The sequence below is a fragment of the Zingiber officinale genome, chromosome 2A (genome assembly GCF_018446385.1).
Source record: "Zingiber officinale cultivar Zhangliang chromosome 2A, Zo_v1.1, whole genome shotgun sequence".
In the NCBI taxonomy this organism is placed as follows: Eukaryota; Viridiplantae; Streptophyta; class Magnoliopsida; order Zingiberales; family Zingiberaceae; genus Zingiber; species Zingiber officinale.
In genome coordinates this window covers 62,471,191-62,493,135 of record NC_055988.1, presented here as the reverse complement: position 1 = coordinate 62,493,135, position 21,945 = coordinate 62,471,191, and the positions used below count along the sequence as shown (strand labels likewise).

At 39.1% G+C, this 21,945-nt stretch overlaps 1 long non-coding RNA gene across 7 annotated transcripts; it reads right to left on the bottom strand.

Moving 5' to 3' along the window:
- Positions 1-18,107: 18,107 nt before the first annotated feature.
- Positions 18,108-21,105, bottom strand: LOC122041142. Of its 7 annotated transcripts, XR_006128875.1 has the most exons (5): positions 20,504-21,105; positions 20,322-20,416; positions 19,838-19,906; positions 18,647-18,906; positions 18,108-18,560 (listed from the first exon to the last, which is right to left on the bottom strand). It is a non-coding gene; the product is annotated as an uncharacterized LOC122041142 (long non-coding RNA). The 7 variants fall into 7 exon arrangements; XR_006128873.1 differs by having other exon boundaries at positions 18,647-18,714; positions 18,829-20,416; XR_006128872.1 differs by having other exon boundaries at positions 18,647-19,906.
- Between the last annotated feature and the right edge of the window lie 840 nt (positions 21,106-21,945).

Below are 21,945 nucleotides of genomic sequence, written 5' to 3'. Positions count from 1 at the left end.
TACTTTGACTTATGTCTTTTGATATGCATAATAAAGTGTTTAACATATAGCAATGATTGTGTTATCCTTTTGATTCGGTTGGTCACTACATGATCTGTTACATGTTGTTTGTTTATTTATTATGCACTGCATGTTATTATTGACCTGACCATACATGCTTTCGGTAGTGACCCAACCATGTGATACATCATGTTCAGGACCTAGGGTTTATATGATACCCTATCTGTTTGTGTACCTTCCATCTGATACATTGATTTGTGGTACACCTTTTATTTATGTATGGATCTTGCTATGCTATTCATGAGATTGCCATGCTTAGTATCATGCATCATGTTTGCATGCTGTGCGATTGTCGGCTTCACTTTGGTTGAGCCCATCGCCAGTTACATGTACTGCACACACCACCCATGGATTAGTTGTATATCTGGCTGGTGTGTGGCGGTTCTGCTGTTTGGCTCCGTTGGTCTGAGGACTCAGCGTGGTAGCCGGCAGTCAGTTCCGCTCTGTTTGGCTCCGTTGGCATTTAGGGTAGCAGCATGTTGGCTCCGTTGGTCAGGAGACTCAGCGTGGTAGCCGGCAGAGATATCCTCCCCGTCATCGTGTACCGGGAGATGAGAGCATTGAGCTCCCCCATTTATGATTTGGGGTCACAGGACAGGAGTACTCCGACAGCATCCCGTTTACTCTGTCATTGCACAGGAGCATTGATTTCAGAGTATGGGGTTGACATATGCATTTATTGCATTTTTATTCGCTTGTGATTGCTGCACTTATATGCTGCATTTGTTTGGATGCATTGATTGACATGCATACAGGATTATGACTCACTCGGTCTGACGACCTGTTACCTTTATACTTTGATCCGGTCAGTACAGTTATCTTCTGATTTCATTTCAGTTGCATTTATCCTCCTCATATTCAGGAGACTGTACGCATGATTAGTGTTGTCTGTTATTTGTTTTATTATGCATATCAGTTGTACCTGCTGAGTGTTGGACTCACCCCGCCTCCATTGTTGATATTTTCAGGTTGAGGCTGTCCGGAGCAGTTCCAGTCGCTGGCCCCCCATCTGCACGTAGAGCTAGTTCTCTACTAGGTTGTTATTTGCTTTATTTTGGTTTTTCTTCCATCAGACTATGTTTTAGTTTTGTTTTGGATTTTATTTATGGATATTGTACGGATTGTTACCGTTTGATGGTCTTTTGGATGGTTTGGTTTTTATTCTACTATATGCCTGCCTGGACGGCAGAAGAGGTGAGTTCGTTGGATTTGAGCTTTACGAGTGTAGTGGAGTAGGGTGGATTTCGAGTCAGACTCCTACTATTATTGATTACTATTATTAACTGCGTGGTTGTGACAGCCAGAGGCTGAATATCTTTATAAACTGCGTGGTGTTTTTTTTTTATTTTTGTTATCATTCCAGCCGCCTGTGGCTGAAGTATATGTGATATGTAGAAAGTTTCATATTGTCCGCCGTACAGGGGAGATGCTGCCGAAATTTCTTCGGACAGAGACTCCTCTGGGGCGTGACAGGAAAAGACTGGGGTATTTCAAGAAAGGGACTTTGTTTCTAGAAAAACTAGTGGGAGTACGTTCGATCTTGAAAAAGTTCAAGATGTGAACCATAACACTGAAGCCTCGATGGAAGTTGAACTGGAATCACAAAGTGTTGTAGATGATGTTGTTCCACAAGGAGTTGAGGAACAACAACCAGTTCAAGTAGACCTACCTCTTCGCAGGTCTGATAGGGTACGTCGTCAGCCTAAGAGATATTCATTTCTCGTGTCTGACCATGATGATATTGTGCTCATTGAGGATGAGCCTACCTCCTATCAGGAAGCTGTGATGAGACCAGATTCTGAGAAATGGCTAGAGGTCATGAGATCTGAAATGGAATCCATGTACACCAACCAAGTATGGACTTTGGTTGATCCACCTGAAGGGGTAAAACCCATTGGGTGTAAGTGGGTTTTTAAGAGAAAGATTGACATGGATGGACTTATATATAAGGGTCGTCTGGTAGCAAAAGGTTTAAAGCAAATTCATGGTATTGACTATGATGAAACTTTTTCTCCAGTCGTGATGTTTAAGTCTATTCAGATCATGCTTGCTATTGCAGCATACCACGATTATGAGATATGACAGATGGATGTCAAAACCGTGTTTCTGAATGGAAACCTGCTCGAGAATGTGTACATGACACAACCTACGGGTTTTGTAGATCCACAGCATACTGGCAGAGTATGCAAACTGCATAAATCCATTTATAGACTAAAACAAGCTTCTCGGAGCTAGAATCTTCGATTCGATGATGCGATCAAACTGTTTGGTTTCATCAAGAATGAAGATGAACCTTGTGTCTACAAGAAGGTTGTAGGGAGCACAGTTGTCTTCCTTATATTGTATGTGGATGACATACTACTCATTGGGAACGACATCCCTTTGCTGCAGTCTGTAAAGACTTGGCTAGGGAATTGTTTCTCAATGAAGGACTTAGGTGAAGCAACCCGTATTCTAGGCATACAGATCTATAGAGATGGATCTAAGAGAGTGCTTGGCTTAAGTCAGAGTACATATATTGACAAGGTACTACTACGGTTTGCCATGCAGAACTCCAAGAAGGGATTTCTGCCGATGTCACATGGTGTGAGTCTTTCGAAGACTCAAGGTCCCTCTTCTAGAGAGGAGAGAGACCGCATGGATCAGATCACTTATGCTTCAGCCATAGGATCTATTATGTACGCCATGCTATGTACTCGTCCTGATGTCTCGTATGGTTTGAGCATGACGAGCAGATACCAGTCAGATCCAGGTGAAAGTCACTGGATAGCGGTCAAGAATATTCTTAAGTACTTGAGAAGGACTAAAGAATATTTCTTGATATATGGAGGCAATGACGAACTAGCTGTAAAGGGTTACAGTGATGCTAGCTTCCAAACTAACCAGGATGATTATCGATCATAGTCTGGGTTCATGTTTTGCATAAATGGTGGTGCTGTGAGCTGGAAGAGTTCGAAGCAGGACACAGTCGCTGATTCTACAACAGAGGCCGAGTATATTGCTGCATCAGAAGTAGCAAAGGAGGCAATTTGGATCCGCAAGTTCATTACAGAGCTTGGGGTGGTTCCTAGCATAGCCAATCCGATAGAGCTCTATTGCGATAACAATGGAGCAATTGCACAGGCTAAGGAACCTCGCTCACACCAGCGGACCAAACACATACTACGGCGCTTCCATCTCATTAGAGAGATCATCGATATTGGAGATGTGAAGATTTGTAGAGTACCCACAGAGGCTAACATCGCTGATCCCTTGACCAAGGCTTTGGCACAGAGAAAGCATGATAGTCACACTAGGTCATTGGGCCTTAGAGCCTACACTGATTGACACTAGTGCTAGTGGGAGATTGTTAGTTAGAGCCCTAGAGCCAATCATATGATGATTGTTGTATGGACTCATTGTATCATATTCCTATGTATATGAAGGTATTTGTTTTGGTTATTATACTTACTTATATTGGTGCCAAATAACTAATTATAATAGCATTCTTGAGTAGAAGGTTCTTATCTATATCAATCGATTGGTTGAATCGATAGTGAGATGGTATAGAGAACACTACTCTTAATCATTCATAGTCAAGTATTAACATTCAGGGACAATGTTAATACGACGAGACTAGCATGTAGGTCAACTCGATGACTTGATCTCACAAATCATGGATATGGAGATATCAAGTTGACACATGGGTATGCATTGGAGAATATATACTGAATGATCCGCCGTGAGAAAGTATCATGGATCGTTATATGAGTGTCATGTACTTTCTCATGTGGCTATTAGTATGACTATTAGTCCTTGGACCTGAAGTCACCATGGTTCCCTACATAAGGAGTTACATACTTTGGCTTCGTCAAACGTCACCCGTAACTGGGTGGACTATAAAGGCGATTACTGGGTATGTAACAAATTATGCGGAGGGATGTGAGTGATGTAGATGAGATCTATCCCTCCTATATAACGGGAGTGATATCTTGGTTCTTGATAGAGTGAGACCACTAAGTGTATGACCATGCCCAAATGAGTCGATATGAGATATTGAGCTCATTTGATTAGAGTGAGTCCACTTGGAGTTCAAGACATAGATTGATTCGAGGATGACACGGTCTATGCCTCATTTGATCAATCTAGATATCGTGGATAGAAGGTCACTGTCACATATTGTGAGAGTCACAATTAGTAGTCACGAAGGTAATGTTGGATCTCAATATTCTTGCAACTTGGGTAGCAATGATGTATTGCTAGATGTCGCTCATTGCTTATGTTTCTAAATAAGATTTAGAAATATTGCCAACGTTGCAAGAACCTATTGGGTCACCCACAAAGAACAAGTGAATGGAGATTAGGTTCATATGATGAACCAATTTGATTAGGTTCATGTGATGAATCAAAAATTAGATTAAGAGTAATCTAATTTAGGCCTTTTGAGTTAGACTCAATTAGGTTGGATTTAACTCACCAAGGAAGATGAATGATCAAGTTTGACTTGACCATATGGAAGTGGAAATATCAAGTTTGACTTGATGCCACCTCATGAAGGATAACTTATCCTACATGGCATGGCTAGCCAACACATCCTTGCCAAATCATCAAGGGAGAGCAAGATTACTAGTGTGGCCAGCCATATGAATGGAAGATTCATTGGCCGCCCAAATGAATGCATTAAGATTCATTGAATGCAATTAATTGCATTCCTAGTGTGGCTAGCCACATGAATGGAAGTTTCATTGGCCACCCAAATGAATGCATTAAGATTCATTGAATGCAATTAATTGCATTCCTTGGTTGGCCGGCCATATGAATGGAAGATTCATAGGCATTGAATTAATTCATTCATTTTTGTATCATCTTACTTACTTCTTCCTTGCTCCTTCTCCTCTCTTTGCCAAGAGCTCCAAGCAAGACAAGAAAGTTAGTGACTTTATCTAAGAAGAAAGGTAGAGTGATAGCCACATAGAAAAATAAGAGGAGCGTTTGAGATTATATCTTTCTCTTTTCTCCTACCTTTATTCCAATCCCACTCGAGAGCCCTAGGGAGTGCTAGCACACTTGTAGTGCTCTCTTCTCCATCCTTGAGTGTTAGAGAACACTTCTTATTCGTGTGGATATTACTAGAGGTGGGTACGCTTGAACACACTCGAGATCCGAAGGACCTTGAACGAGCGGGATTTGCGAAGGGCTTCGCTTCAAAGGTATAACACTCACCATGTAGATCTAAAGTAGATCGATCTAGAGTAGGAAACAAGTACAAGAATTTTATTAATTTTTTGCACGGATCTGTGACTAGCATTCAGGGTTTCCGCAACGCAAAAAACGGTTTTTGTGGCTCGAATTGCTAACACCCGAGACCTTACTACCCACAATACCAATTATGTTTTGTTCTAAACAAAACACCTTTGGCCAAGACCTTGTTGGTCACACACCAACTATGTTTTGTTCCCAACAAAAACCCCTGACCGAGACCTTGCTGGTCACACACCAACTATGCTTTGTTCCCAACAAAACACCCATTTCGGTCAAGGCTTAGGATTTGGTTGAGACACAAAATCTGGCCAAGACTCATAGTCTGGCCGAGATTCACAATCTGGCCGAAACCTTGTTTGGCCGAGACCCATAATTTTGCAAATCACAGTAAACCTATCATGCAATTTCTATATCATATATAAAAATTCTAACAACTTAGTATATGTCTTCGCAAGTGGCTCTGATACTACTGTAAGGATCTAGCATGCTAAACATGCTTAAGCGTAGCGAAAAATTAACTAGATTTTCTATCCAGCAAATCCATGTGAAGGGAAGAAATATTGCTAAAGCAATCTATACTAAGTTACATGATATGATTATACCTTTGTTGCATACCCTTCGGAATCCCAACAGTAGCCTTTTCTTTGAACAGATCCTTCGTTCGTCGCACGAATGAAGCCTTCGGAGAAGAACCATCTTCTTTGCAGCAAGACCCAAGGAGGAAGATTCGGCCATGGAAGGAAGAAGAAGAAGAGGGAGATGAAGAGTCACCATTCTCTTCACTTTTCAACATTTATGAAAAATTCATTACAAAAGGCTATTTATATTCATCCCATGAATACCAAGGGTCTTTTGTCTCTTTGTATTCCTCTTAATGGGTTGAATTTATTATATTGGATTAACCATTAATTCAATAACCCAATAAGTCTAACAATTGAGTCTAACTCATTAATCCAATGTGTCTAATTCGGATTGGACTCCATCCAATGAGTGGGTTCATTTGAGTCTAACTCAATGAGTAACCCAAAAGGCCTAATCATCTCATGATTGGCTCTTTGGGCTAATTACTAACACCTCGTCAGACTCAAATAACTACCCTTGGTCAAATAAAAATCATTCTTCACTTAGTACATGAGATGGAGGCATTAGAGGCTTGGGGTTGTGCATAGAGTGATTCATAAGGAGGTTCAAACTACAACCTTGATCTAAGACACTATACTATAGTGCTGGGGTGGACTACGATACAACCGACAAGATAGACCTCTTCAAACATATGCAAATTCTCATGATACATACAGATTGTGATGCTGGTATTGGAGGAGAGATGTTTGGATGGAGTAGTCTTTGGGGAGCATCTCATCAGCTTTAGATGGAGCTTCATTAGTTTTTGATGGAGCATATTTTAGAGTTGTACAAACATCTATTATGATCGTGTATATTTTTGAGCGGGTGAAGAGCAAGAGCATGCATCTTGTTATAGGGGGAGTATATTGTGAGGAATGAGCGCATATGCACTTTTGGTGAATAGATCTACCAAGAAAGATCTATCTAGTTCGCAGTAAATGACTCGCGGTAAACACGCCCCAAATCTGTTTATAGATGAAACTTTGTACAAAAAAAAACTAAAGAAGGTGAATAGATCTATCTAGTCCACAGCAAATGACTCACAGTAAAGACATATCAAATCCGTTGATAGTTGATCACTTGCTAAAAGTGAATAGGTGATGGTGACAGATGTGCAGCTTAGATGTGGAGGCTCTGGGAGATGTTATATGTTGATGGAGGTTGGGTTCCTAGCTTGTGGATTTACGCATCTTTCATCTTGCTCTACACTGGAGACTAGAGGAGGTGAACCCCTACAAAATGGAGGATAGCCAGAGAGGATGTTGTGCTACATGCAACATAGAGGTGCCTACAGAGGTGAGTGTTTTACATTGACGATAGAATTCGATCGATGTCTGATCTCCCATGGTTTATATGAAATATGGATAATTGAACATAACACAGCTGATGGTTAATACACAGAGAGTGTGATGGTACTCATGCAAGCACATGTATGCCTTAACTCATATAACTTCTTAGATATGATATTTCATCAAACATGACTTGAGTAGGGATCCTTAGTTATTGTATATGCATATTGTTGGTGCAACATCCCTCAGGTCAAGGTTGACCTGGTTGACCAAGCTTGAGTCTTGGTTTGGGTTTCGATGTTTGACAATGCAAGGTTGATTGAAGAAGAGTCAAGTAGGTCAAGGATGACCGGATACTTGACTGGGAAGTCCTAGTGAGTGAAGCTAGGCAGGAGGAAAATCTTGGTGAGTGAAGCCAGGTGAAAGACCTAGTGAGTGAAGCTAGGCAATTGGAAAAGTCCTGGTGAGTGAAGCCAGGCAAGAGAAATCCAGATGGGTCAAGGTTGATCAGACATCTGGTGAGAGTCCAAGTAAGTCAAAGGGATTGACCGGATACTTGGCACGAGAAAGAAAAGTCCAAGTAGGTCAGAGGGACTGACCGGATACTTGGCAAGAAGAGAAAAGTCCAAGTGGGTCAAAGGGATTGACCAGACACTTGGTGAGAGAGTCCTACCTGGTCAAGGGTGACCGGATGCTAGGTCTTATGTACCAACAAGTCATGGTTGACTAGATGTTGGTTTAGGGAGCTTTGGACTTGGTTTTGGGCAAAAACCAAGGTTTGGATTGATCCGTGGATTGATCCAGCAGGTTTGGATTGATCCGTGGATTGATCCAAAGGTTCTGGATCGATCCGTGGATCGATCCAGTCGGATCTGATCGCGATCGAAAGGAATTGGATCGATCCGCCGATCGATCCGGTGAGTCCTCGCGAACCTCCGGATCGATCCGTGGATCGATCAGAGGTCCCAATCGATCGCTGGATCGATTGGCCCGTCTTCACGCGATAGCGCCGGATCGATCCGTGGATCGATCCGGATGTGTCGATAAGCGCCGGATCGATCCGTGGATCGATCCAAAGCCTCCCCGATCGATTGGGAGCAATCCAATCGATTGGAATTCGACCGTTGGCGTCGTTTATAGCTGTTGGCGTGCGATTCCTTCGGCAGACCTTCACCGATTCATTCCAGATTCAACACAGCTCCTCCCCAGCACTCTCTAAGCTCCTCACCGCCAGTTCTTGAAGGTTCTTGGAGGTTCATCCAAGTCAAGAGGCGAGTTGCAACGAGAAGAAGAAGAAGCTAGGGTTTTTACTGCATTTCTTGTAAGCTTTTGCTTATTCTTTACTATCCTTTCTTCTTCTTGTACTGAGAGTCTTGTAGGGCTTCTCCGCCCTCGGTAGTTACCGAAAAGGAGTGTTTTCATAGTGGAGGGTGCGTGCGTGGTGTGGATCCTTGGACTAGTCACCTCTTGTGAGGTGGATACCAAGTAAACCAACCGTGTTAGCGTTGTTGTATTTGTTTCTGTATTTTCCGCTGCATATTCTTGAAGAAACAAGCAACGCCAAGCAACGCCGAGCAACGAGCGAACGTGACGAGCTATTCACCCCCCCTCTAGCTACTTTTGGTTCTAACAAGTGGTATCAGAGCAAGGTTGCTCTTCACCGGAATCACCGTCGGAAGGGGCAAACATATCAAGAAAAGCTAGAGGGTGAAGAAGTTGGAGCAAATTCTTCAAGTTCAAGATTCTATCAAGCTCAACTTCAAGATGCAATTCCAAGATGGACTTGGATTTGACACAAGGGTGGCTCCACCATATTCATCTACAAGCTTCGATTCTTGGAAATCAAGAATCGAAAATTTTCTTATGATGGAGATAGAGCAATGGTTTGCTCTCATGGAAGGTTTTGAAGCTCCCACAAATTCCAAGGGCAAAGTACTCAAAAGGAGCAAGTGGAGCAAAGACCAAATCCAAAGATGTGAGGCCAATGACAAAGTGACCAAGCTTTTGGTCAATTTATTGCCAAGCAACATCTTGGAACAAATTGGAGGTTTTGAAGATGCCAAGGAGCTTTGGAGCAAATTGGCAAGAATTCATGAGATCCCCTCCACTGTATCAAATCAAGGAGAATCCAAAGAGGGCGACTCATTGGATCAAGACCAAGAGGAGGACTCCGAGGTTGAGAGTTGCTCAACCTCCGAAGAAGAGGAAATCCAAGAAGCTTCATCCTCAAGGGAATGCAACGAAGGGAACAAGGAGGGAGCATACTCCTTGTTTCATATTCAAGATGATGAAGCCTCCACCTCTAGGATTGAGGGGGAGCAATCCTTGGTGACACCGGATCAAGAAGAAGGAGAAGCTTCTACATCCGGGTCAAGAGATGAAGAGGATGAAGAAGCTTCCACCTCCACAAGTCAAGAAAAATCAAATGGAGGAGCATCACTATCGGATCAAGAGGAAGCCCCTACATCCACATCACATGGAGGAGAAAACACCACCCCTACACAAGAAGGTATAAATGTTTCAATTAAAAATAAAAATCATATTATATGCTTTGAATGTAGGGAACATGGGCACTACAAGAGCAAGTGCCCTAAATTGGCCAAGAAGAAGGGCCAAATGGCAAAAAAGGGCAAGGAGAAGCTCAAGGAGACCACCCCCGGGACAAAGAAGAGCAAGGAGCACATTGTGTGCTTCTTGTGTCAACAAAAAGGGCATTACCGAAGTCAATGCCCCAAGGGGAAGAAGATGGTCAAGGCTCAAGGAGGCACTAGTCAAGGGGGAGCCTCCAAGGTAAAAAGGAAGGTAACTTTCATTGAGCCTATTCCTTTGCAAAATGGTAAAAAGCATGCTAGGTCAAACTTTTATCATTTTAATGCGATTTACCATAAGAATAGGAAGCATGAGGGCTTTAAGGAAAAGCATGTGGCCCTACATGCCAAAACTACTATCCCTAAGGCTAGGAATGTAGGTAAAAACCTAGGCGATAACACTAAGGATAATAGATACAAGCCCAAGAATAAAAATGCTCATGGATCAAATGAAAAACCAAAAACTAAGGACTTAGTGATAGAAAATCAAGTCTTGAGATCAAGGCTTGATAAAATGGAAAAGACCCTAAAAAGGATGGAAAATATCCTATTAGGGCAAAATGAGCATAACCTAGGTTTAGGGGTACAAAAGTCATCCAATGGCCATAGAGGTTTGGGATACAAACCAAAGGCTAAGAAGGATGTGCCCTCTTACCATAGAGTTCCATATAGTTATGGAACAAACCCTAGGTCTAGTAGTCAAGCCAAAAATACTAGGGAAGTCATCCCTAAGAGTATTTTTGCAATAAATGTGACTAAGAATTCTAAGAAGTCTAAGAAAGTCACAAACAAGGTCACAAGGGAGGTTATCCCTAGAGTTGACCTAGAAAATGTGACCAAGGCTTCTAAGAAGCCCAACAAGGTCACTAGGAAGGTATCTAGGGAAGTTATCCCTAGTGAGTACCTAGAGCATCCAAGGAGCACCAATAGGTGTTGGGTTCCTAGGAGCATCTTCTCTACCCCATAGATGGGTTAGAGAGTGTCAACTCCGATTAGAAGGGTAGTTAACCCAACTTTGAGGAAATTGACACTCAAGGAGCATTTTCAAGGTTTTAGTTAACCTTTGAAAATGAAATGGACCTATTGATTACTTCTTGACAGAGTAAAATGTGCCTAATGGTGGAAGAATTGATTTTAATCTTAAATGACACATATTGGGAAATTCATAAGAACTACCAAGTTGGGATTTTGGTATGTTCTTAGGCAATTTAAGGCAATCCGGGCCTTAAATTTAAAAGTGCTACTCTTGTGGAAAAATGGGATATGCCAACAATTGAGGACATATTTATTTTCAATTGGCATACATTAATCAAGGAAATTAGAAATGCCAATTTAAGTTTTGGCATTTTCTTGAAGCACTTTAGGGCAATCTAGGTTTAAGTCGTAAGTTTAGCTAAGATTTTAAGGATACTTAGATAGTTAATCTAGGTATATTTTATTTATGCTAAACCTTGCCATGATTGTTTGCCCATCATATGCTATGACATCATGTCTATTTTTGCATTCATGTTTTATTATGAAAAATCCAAAAATACCATGTCATGACATTCATACATCATGTAGCAATAGGATATTTTCTTTTGAAAATTATTTTCTTTTGATGTATGCCATAACATAATCATGCATTGAGTTTAATTCCTTGTAATTAAGGACAAATGGCATTTAACGACACTTATTGACAAGTGACATCCTAGGTGGATGTATAACATTTCTAAAATGCCTAGATAAATATGCATGATCCCTACATTAGGGCAAAAACCAAAATCTACATCTCACAAAGACTATAAGGTGACTTGTATGTGTTTTAGTGCATATTATATACAAGTGAGATGTTAGGAAGATGAACAAAACTCAAGATGTTTGATTTAGTGCATTCTTTTGAGTTTTTAGTTTCATCAAAACACATAGTTATGTGTTTTCCCATCATTGGGAAAGCTAATGTACAAGTCATGTGCATTATTCCCAAGGAACATGATGGGATATTGGTTTTGAAAATGCTTTTAAAAATGCGTTTGGAAAACCATGGTGAAGGCTATCTTTTGATAGTAATCACCATTGAATAGTTAGACACAAACCTGAAGAAAGCGCTAAAGTTTTAGCAAGTTTTCAAGCTTGTGTCAATCTTTGAAAATATGATGTATTTTCATAGAAAACTATTTTTCCATGATTAAGTATGCCCTAAATAATGTCTACACGAAATTTCATGATTTTTGGATTTTTGTAGAATTTTCTAGGGTTTCGTTGACCGAAATGGAATTTCAGCAACTATCGAGTCTGATCGATCCATGGATCGATTGAGTGCTCGAATCGATCCGTGGATCGATTCGGAAAGCAAGTCTCCCGCGAGCAGAAGCTCACTGGATCGATCAGAGTGCCCGAATCGATCAGTGGATCGATTCAGAAAGGTTCAATCGATTGGAACCCAACTCCAATCGATCAAAGTTGCTGATTTTGGCTGGGAAGGCCTGATTGCAGCATCTTTGAACCTCTTTGAGTCTAGGTAACCATTTCAAACCCTTAAAATACATTTGTATACATACAAAGGGTGTTTTCATGTGAAAACAAGGATGGATTGGTTAAGGAAGGCTTCATTGAAGTTTAGGTTGAGGTTTGTTTCAAATTTTGAGTATTTGAACCTCAAAACTTCTAAATTTAGGTTTCCTAAAGGTTTAGGGATTCCAAGTCATTGTTGGTGCAATGACAGAAGTTACCACCATGTCTTTAGGGGGAGGGACTCTTTAAAGACATGAAAAATTATTTTTCATGAACCTTGGAAGGTGGTTAACCTTCTTTAAAGAAAATGCTCATGTATGAGCTTTTGAACTTAAAATGGGGAGTGGATATCCTCATTATTTCAAGTGGGAACTCAAGTGGTTAGAAAATGCTCAAGGTTGGGTATTTGTCTACATTGAGGGAGAAGTTAAGGATAAATGAAGGGTATGGGACCTTCATTATCGTGTTGATCACAACGAGTGATGTTGTGAACAACGATGAGCAACTCTTCAGGGGGAGAGTCGTCAACAAATGGATTTGTTGATGTGTACCCAAAATTGGGGCATGGGTTGATGTGTGCCCAAAGATGGGTTGATGTGTGCCAATAGGGGGAGAATGAAAGGACCTGTGAATGGGAGTAAGTTAGGCTTTCATTACCTAGAGGGAGTTTGCCCTCTTAGGGGGAGAATGAAGGGCTTAACTTATGTATTCATTACCTAGTGGCATGAAGAAGGTTTAGGCTATGAGATTAGCCTAACTTACATGTGGTATTGTAAGTGATAGTGTTGGTATTGTCAAACATCAAAAAGGGGGAGATTGTTGGTGCAACATCCCTCAGGTTAAGGTTGACCTGGTTGACCAAGCTTGAGTCTTGGTTTGGGTTTCGATGTTTGACAATGCAAGGTTGATTGAAGAAGAGTCAAGTAGGTCAAGGATGACCGGATACTTGACTGGGAAGTCCTAGTGAGTGAAGCTAGGCAGGAGGAAAATCTTGGTGAGTGAAGCCAGGTGAAAGACCTAGTGAGTGAAGCTAGGCAATTGGAAAGTCCTAGTGAGTGAAGCTAGGCAGGAGGAAAATCCTGGTGAGTGAAGCCAGGTGAAAGACCTAGTGAGTGAAGCTAGACAATTGGAAAAGTCCTGGTGAATGAAGCCAGGCAAGAGAAATCCAGATGGGTCAAGGTTGATCAGACATCTGGTGAGAGTCCAAGTAGGTCAAAGGGATTGACCGGATACTTGGCACGAGAAAGAAAAGTCCAAGTAGGTCAGAGGACCGGATACTTGGCAAGAAGAGAAAGTCCAAGTGGGTCAAAGGGATTGACCGGACACTTGGTGAGAGAGTCCTACCGGTCAAGGGTGACCGGATGCTAGGTCTTATGTACCAACAAGTCATGGTTGACTAGATGTTGGTTTAGGAGCTTTGGACTTGGTTTTGGACAAAAACCAAGGTTGGATTGATCCGTGGATTGATCCAGCAGGTTTGGATTGATCCGGATTGATCCAGCAGGTTTGGATCGATCCGTGGATCGATCAGCAGATCTGGATCAATCGGTGGATCGATCCAGAAGATTTGGATCGATCCGCCGATCGATCCGGTGAGTCCTCGCGAACCCTCCGGATCGATCCGTGGATCGATCAGAGGTCCCAATCGATCGGTGATCGATTGGGACTGCTTCGCGCGATAAGCGCCGGATCGATCCGTGGATCGATCCGAGCATGTTCGAACAGAGAGCTCGGATCGATCCGTGGATCGATCCAAAGCCTCCCCGATCGATTGGGAGCAATCCAATCGATTGGAATTCGACCGTTGGCGTCGTTTATAGCTGTTGGCGTGCGATTCCTTCGGCAGAACTTCACCGATTCATTCCAGATTCAACACAGCTCCTCCCCAGCACTCTCTAAGCTCCTCACCGCCAGTTCTTGAAGGTTCATCCAAGTCAAGAGGCGAGTTGCAACGAGAAGAAGAAGAAGCTAGGGTTTTTACTGCATTTCTTGTAAGCTTTTGCTTATTCTTTACTACCCTTTCTTCTTCTTGTACTGAGAGTCTTGTAGGGCTTCTCCGCCCTCGGTAGTTACCGAAAAGGAGTGTTTTCATAGTGGAGGGTGCGTGCGTGGTGTGGATCCTTGGACTAGTCACCTCTTGTGAGGTGGATACCAAGTAAACCAACCGTGTTAGCGTTGTTGTATTTGTTTCTGTATTTTCCGCTGCATATTCTTGAAGAAACAAGCAACGCCAAGCAACGCCGAGCAACGAGCGAACGTGACGAGCTATTCACCTCCCCTCTAGCTACTTTTGGTTCTAACACATATTCTTTTGATAATATATATTTACCTTTTCATCCGAAAAAATAAATAATAAAGCTTCAAAATGAATATAAATAAAATAAATAATAATAAATGAAGAAAAGGTATACGATTGCATAGATGATGATGAGAATCCATTGTCCCAAGAATCCCCTCTCCTTTTACCTTATAAAGGGAGGGAAGCCCAAGGGACGGACCTCACTAAAGGATGTCATTGTAATCATCGTGCCCTTTTACGTTATGGTAATTGACATGTCCCTTCACATATCGAGAGGTCAGGCCAACAACAAGTTGGAAGGTTGAGAGATTGGCAGGTCGAGAGGTCACACAAGATCGGCAGGTTAGATATTGATGACATTGGCATTGATCATGTCATGAACCCGTCAAATGGCCCCTGTGTTGACCGAGTCCTGAACCTACCACACTATCCATGTGTTGATCGAGTCTTGCCACATGTCCTCTGCCATCTCCGCCACATCACAAGCTTCCCCACAAGTTTAGTTAAAGAAGGGTGTATTCCGACTAACTAGACAATTATCCTTTCAACAACTCTATGACGGCATCAGAAATCTCACCACGATGATGTGGTAGTAGAAATCCACCTCACACCAAAGTGATAACGTCAAAACTTTCTCCTTATGACGTAACATTCTCCTCGTGGCATAACCTTTTCCTCGTGACACACTTGACTCTACAAAAAATAACATGCATCAAAGGACTCATCGAGAGTTACCCCAATAAGGTCCCAAAAAATATAATAGAAATAAGAAATGATAAAAGATAGAGTAATACACAGTAAAATAGATGAGATTATATCATAGAGAATAGTAAAACATATGAGAAAAATAAATGAAGATCATATCTTGGAGAATAGTAAAGGATATGAGAAAGTAGATGTTGATCATATTCCCCCTCCCTAAGAGCCTCCCTACCCTTACCTTATATAGGGAGAAGAGTTCAAGGGATGCACCTCATAGAGAGAGCTCAGGGAATGCACCTCATTATAGGGAGTCATAGTAACCATTGTGTCCCTTCGTGTTATGGTAATTGTCATATCCCTTCGTATACAAGGAGGTCAGACCAAGTCGGGAATTGGACTAGTGGAAAGTTGGAAGGTTGGGAGGTCTAACAAGCTTAGCATGTTGGATATTGATGATATCTGCATTGACCAAGTCCTAAACTTGCCACATGGTCTCGGTGTTGATTGAATCCTAAACTTACCACATGGCCCCTATATTGACTCAGTCATGAACCTACCACATGGCTCTTGCATTGACAGAGTCCTACCACATGATCTTTGTCGTCTCCACCGCATCACAAACTTTCCCAAGTCTAGTCGAAGAAGGGTATAGATCGACTGACTAGACAATTGTCCTGTCAATGACCTTGAGATCCATGATGTCAGGGTCATGTGGCCGAGATGCTGGGAGCGGTAGAGAAAAGCAAGAGGAAGCAACTAGTGGTCGAAGTGCATACCTCAAGGTAGAGATGGAAGGAATAGCTACACTTCATATTCAAAAACAGAAATAAATGTGATTGAAGCTTGGGTGAAGATACCAACTGTAGAGCCTAATGAGGCTAGGGCGAAAACTCAATCCGTGACTAAGCCCTAGTTGAAAGAGTACAAGTTGACCCTCCGAAAGGGGACGGCGAGCTCGATTCATAACTATGCTGAGTTGGGAGATAAGTGGTGACTCTTGTATTGACAAAGGAATGTAGTAGATGACTCTGTCCGAAATAGAGAAATGTATGTTGTAGAACACTCTATCCCTGATAGAGGAATGTATGTTGTAGGAAGTTTTTTCCTTGACAGAGGAAATATATTGTAAGAAACTTTTTCTCTAACAAAGGAATGTATGTTGTAAGACAACTCTATCCTTGATAGAAGAATTTTGTTGTAGACGACTTTGTTTCTAATAAAGAAATTTATAGAAAAAATGAGAATGTATAGAGGCACTTGAAGGACATAAACATTAAATTTATCATTTATGAATGAAGCAATACTAGAAGGACTAGTAAATCAATAATACGATGAATTATAAAAAGAGTTAAAGAGTAAGTCCTAATTATTCGGAGAGGCTAAAGTTTCATCTTGAATCCATGGATTGCATAGAGTAAATATCAATCCAAAAATCTAAGACTTGGAAAAGATACAAGTATATATTGTAGCATAATTACTTCAAAGAAAATAATTGATACTAAAGATTTTGTTTCTTCATCAAGAAAGGAATCACATTGTCTTCTGATGTGTTACTAGTAGAATTTCCTTGATTGACTTTGTATATTCACCGAAGTCGTAGATAAATAATCACTGAAGTAGATGCACGTGAAGTAAAAGGGTATTATTTTACTTCGTCTTATCATCGAAGTCATATCTAAGGAAAAAGTGAAGTCTTTGACTGGTTCAAGGAGATAAAACCGATTCAGAGTTGGACTGATGCTGAAGTAAAAAATTTCTTTTACTTCATTGATTTTGTAAAGTGCCAAAGCAATTGATAATATGTAACTTTACGATTTACATTGCTTACTGAAGTAAAAAAAAATCTTTTACTTCATTTGTTTTATAACATGTCGAAGTAATAGATAATATGTAACTTCACAGTTTATATTAATTACCAAAGTAAATATATTCTATAACTTTACCATAATTTATATTTGTCAAAATATTTGGTATTATGTTACTTCATAGTATATATTTATTGACAAAGTAATTGATTTAAAAGATTTCATTGTTTTGTATTATACTGAAACAATTAATAAGAGACGACTTCACAATTATTAAATTATGGTGAAGTAAATATTTTCTTTAACTTTATACAATTTTAATGTGATGAAGTATTTTATTTTTTATTACTTCACCATTTAATTTTAGTATTGAGGTAAATAACCACCGTGTATTGCGACATAATTTTAATTTAATGAAGTAATTGCTTATTACTATTAGGTATGTAATCAAGCCGAGCCGAACTCTTAAATGTTTGAATTTGACTTGTTTATAATCGAACCGAGCTCAAGTTTTATTTAATAAATATATTCATAGCTCACGAGCTTATTCGAGCTTTTATCGAGCCTAAATGAGCTTAATAAATATAAATTATAAATTTAAATATTCATTAAAAATTAAATTATATATTTTAAAAATTATAATATTCTTATTAAAATTTATAACTTTATTTTAATAAAGAAATTTAATGTATTTATCTATATGTTTCAAACGTGGAGTGTAAAATCTATAAATTCAATATTAAAACTATTATTCTTTTTATTTAAAAGTTAATTCATGAATTTAACGAGCATATTCACGAACTAACAAGTCGAATATTGTAAAACTTGAATTTGATTTATTTATCTTAACGAGCCTCATTAAACGAGCTCAAACGAACTTTTATCGAATTAAATTTCGAATAACTTATGAGCGACTTGATTTGACTTATTTACACCCCTAATTACTACTAAGTGATAACATGTGATAATGTGATTGGTTGAAATGGGATGATAAGATACTACAATATCTTAAACTGAGGTCCAACAACTAACAAGCTGCACCATACTTAATAAAAAATATCAAGTATCATAACTTTACATTTTAGCAATAAATACAGAACTCAATATGTGCATCATTTAACCAATCATAAAAAACTAATCAAAATAAAAAATTAAATCACCCTCTTATGCAGCAAAATCTTTCTATATGGTCAAAATATGCTAGAAACCACAGTCTAGCAAACCTCGTGCTAAATTAGCAGCTCTTTGACTTTCAACTTCAAATCTCACAACTTTTATCCTAAATAATCTGGTGCTAAATTAGTAATTGAACTTCTAGCAAATCTTAATGGCCGTACAAAAATATAGACCTCTATAAGGAATCATATAGTGATACATCTGACCAAGTCTCGGTAATGAATTCCACAATATTTTAGGCAATACTTCATTACACATCAATCTATTCTTTCTCGGTTGGTCCCTGAAATTAATAAACTAGAAGTTAGTATTTAGACAACACAAAAATATTTCCTCCATCAACTAAACAATGCTAGGTTGCTTGCTCACCTTGACAACATAAGCTCCTATAGCAAACTTTTTACCCCGCTTCTTTGATGCATCGCTCAGTTTTACACCTAAAAAGATCTCATAAATTATAAATAATGGAGTAAATAGTAATATCTGTAATATGTTCAGATTTCTCATTTCTCAAATTTAGTTGTAAATAATATTGTTTGGCTATCACTCACCAAACAGTTCAAGGCCTTTCACAACAATAACACTTGTACTTTGCAAACAATCTTTTCAATAATAAGTTCTTGCTTCTCCTAGATCAAAATAAGCTAATCCTAATTAGCATATTATTGCAAAAATCATTATATTAAGAATGCAACATTAACTAAAACATGTGAAGATTTAGATTTAGGAAACCTAATTACATTGATTATCCTCCTGATCTAAGGTTTCACATTGCTCAAGCTTCAAACTCTATCATACCATAATTTAGATCTTCTACAAAATCATGATCACAGTGAACCTATCAATTTTAATCATTATAACATAAAAATGTTGCACAAATTGAAGTTTGTCCTAACTCTACTTGATAAACCATTTTGAATAAAACTATGGAGGATTGCATGAAGTCCATACCATGAAAAGAAACCAATAACTAAATGGATAATACAATGGACTTAGTGTGTTACCAATATGAAGAAATGTAAATTGACAAGGTAGTTCATTTTAGCTAGATGGGCCAAGATGAATAACAATGAATGGGGCCTTTAGGTAATTTATATTGATATACACTTGACAACATATAAGGTTAAACAAATAACAAAAATCATCCAATATTGAGATTACGATTGAGATAAGCTGGCACTGATAAACTAGTCAGAAGGCTTACCAACAAGCTCAAATGCATGGATATATATTTTTTATTATACAGGTTAGTTAATCACCAGACAAGAATTGTGTATCCATTTTGCAATCAATCTCAAATTTTTTGACTTTGATCATAGATGAATAATTCACAAAGTCACAATAAATAATTCAGTCTTTGAAGCTCTTTGTATGGTCAATTGAAAATTTTCAAATACAAATATGTTTGGAGATATACACACACTATTTCTAAGAGTAATAAACTTTGTGCATAATAATATCCTTAGTCAAAGATGACAATTATTTATTTGATAAAACTAAAAAGACATGATTTGCATCTCCTAAGCTGAGATAAAACAAACCGAAGTTTACATTACTCACCTTCTTCTTTATCTTACCACCAATAAGGCGCTTTACTTCTTCTTGCTTAGATGCTGAAACACTACCTGCCTATTCAAGAAATTCAGAATTTTAAACAAAGAAAGAGAGAAACAAGGTCCGATGAGGGACATCTAAAGTGACGTTGATAACTAAACCCTAGATATGCAATGGTTGGAATCAAAAGAATTGATGGTGCTAAAAGAAATACACAAGAAATTATTCAAAAATAGTATCCTATTTATAATTACTGATTGTAAGCATGCGCCACAAGAATTCTTTCTGACCTAGGTCACAAAATTAAACTACTCTAATCAGATTATTGATTTTGTTTCTAAAGTTGATTTATAGATCAACATTTCTAAGAAATCCCCATCATTGATTAAATTTCAATGAAAAGGTAGATTAGAATATCGAGAGCTCACTTCATGAAGATGGATAAAGAAATGAATAAGAAAAAAAACAAAAAATAAGCATCATGAATAACCTGAAGGAGACCTGCCAGCATCTCCCCTTGCGTCAGTGGAACCCAAAATCGCCACAGACTTCATCTGCTAGGCATCTTGTCTGCATCTGTGTTTTCTAAAATTAACCTAGATTTATCACTCGGTAAAGGATTGGAAAGGGAGAGATACAAGGAGGAGGTGGTGAAGACAAAGAGGAAGATACCTTTGAGGATCAGGGTACATATCGGGAGAGTGGGTACGGAGCCGAGGCTTGCACTTCTCTAAGTTAGGGCTGAACTCGCAATACTCCATTGGGATGTTGCAGACGTCGCAATAGAGGACACGCACCGCCTGCGGCTTGTCCGCCATGGTGGTCGATTATGAAGGGGACTTCTGTAGCCTTCTTCCTCTCTTTTCTTTACTCTCTCTCTCTCTCTCAGTTGTCTTTCAAAGAGATGCCCCGATTTCTTGGAAATTACCAGTTCCTCTGGAACTTTGCCAAAGACTATGAAGGAAAAAGGGAGGAGGGTTAGAATCCAGATTGAACAGGAGTAGAAAGAACATAGCCCATTACCCATGGGACTTTGACATTGAAGTGGAGAGAGGATAAGCAGGAAGCTTAATGGCATAGATTATGGAAGATTCAAGCTAGATTTTAACCAGTAAATATGCTAGAGGAAGTGAGGGATGGAAATTGGGTTTTGCAGTGACCTATCTAGGAGCTTCTCCTTCTCCCTGGCACTCGAGGGACTAATCGGGGAAAATAGAGGTCGCCGCGAAGAAGAAGAGAAAGAATCAGTCAGTGTTGGAGAAAAATAGATGACACGCCTTAGCTTTTAGTAAAGTGCGAATCAGGTGAACAAATAGAACCGGTTCAACTTATCTTTTAGCCGGTTCAAACTTATTACTCCATTATTTAAAAATATAAATTTTATTTTAAAACTAATTACTTTATTAAATACAGATTACGAAGTAAATTTCTACTTAAAATTAGAAATGAAGTCCGTTTTTTTTAACCTATCAAGTCTAAAACGGTATTTATTATATCAATTTTATTATCAAAATTTATTACCATATATTACATTGTAATTAATAATCATCAAAATAATCATCGAAGTAACTATTAGTGAAATCTATCATCAAAATTCTACTAGTGTGTGCTTCATACGTATATTTTCAGTATTGTTTTGCATGCATTTATTTTATTACATGAGTATATTTTGCATATATTCATTATCTTTGTATTATTTTTATCCTTATATTTAGAGATATACTCTTTGTATATTTTATAATTGACAAAACATGAATTCAAAGCTTAAATAGAGTCAAAGTAGCCTTGGAGCGCACATGTCCAACAAGAAGCACGGTTTGACCATGTCCTCCAACACGTTCATGCATCACTTGAGTGTTAGGACATGTAGAAAGAAAAAGGGGGTAAATAGCTTCGTTTGCTTTTTTGAATTTGATTTGCAGTAAAAAAACTTGAAGCAATATTAACATCTTCATTTTACTTAATATCTATCTCCTTGAGATGACTAATCCAAGGATCCATTCCTTACTCTCATAGATGTACTATGAAAACCTCCTTCCCGGAGGTGAAGAAATCTCGTACAAGTTTAATCACAAGAATACAAAAAGAGAGCATAAGAATACAACAAGAAAAAA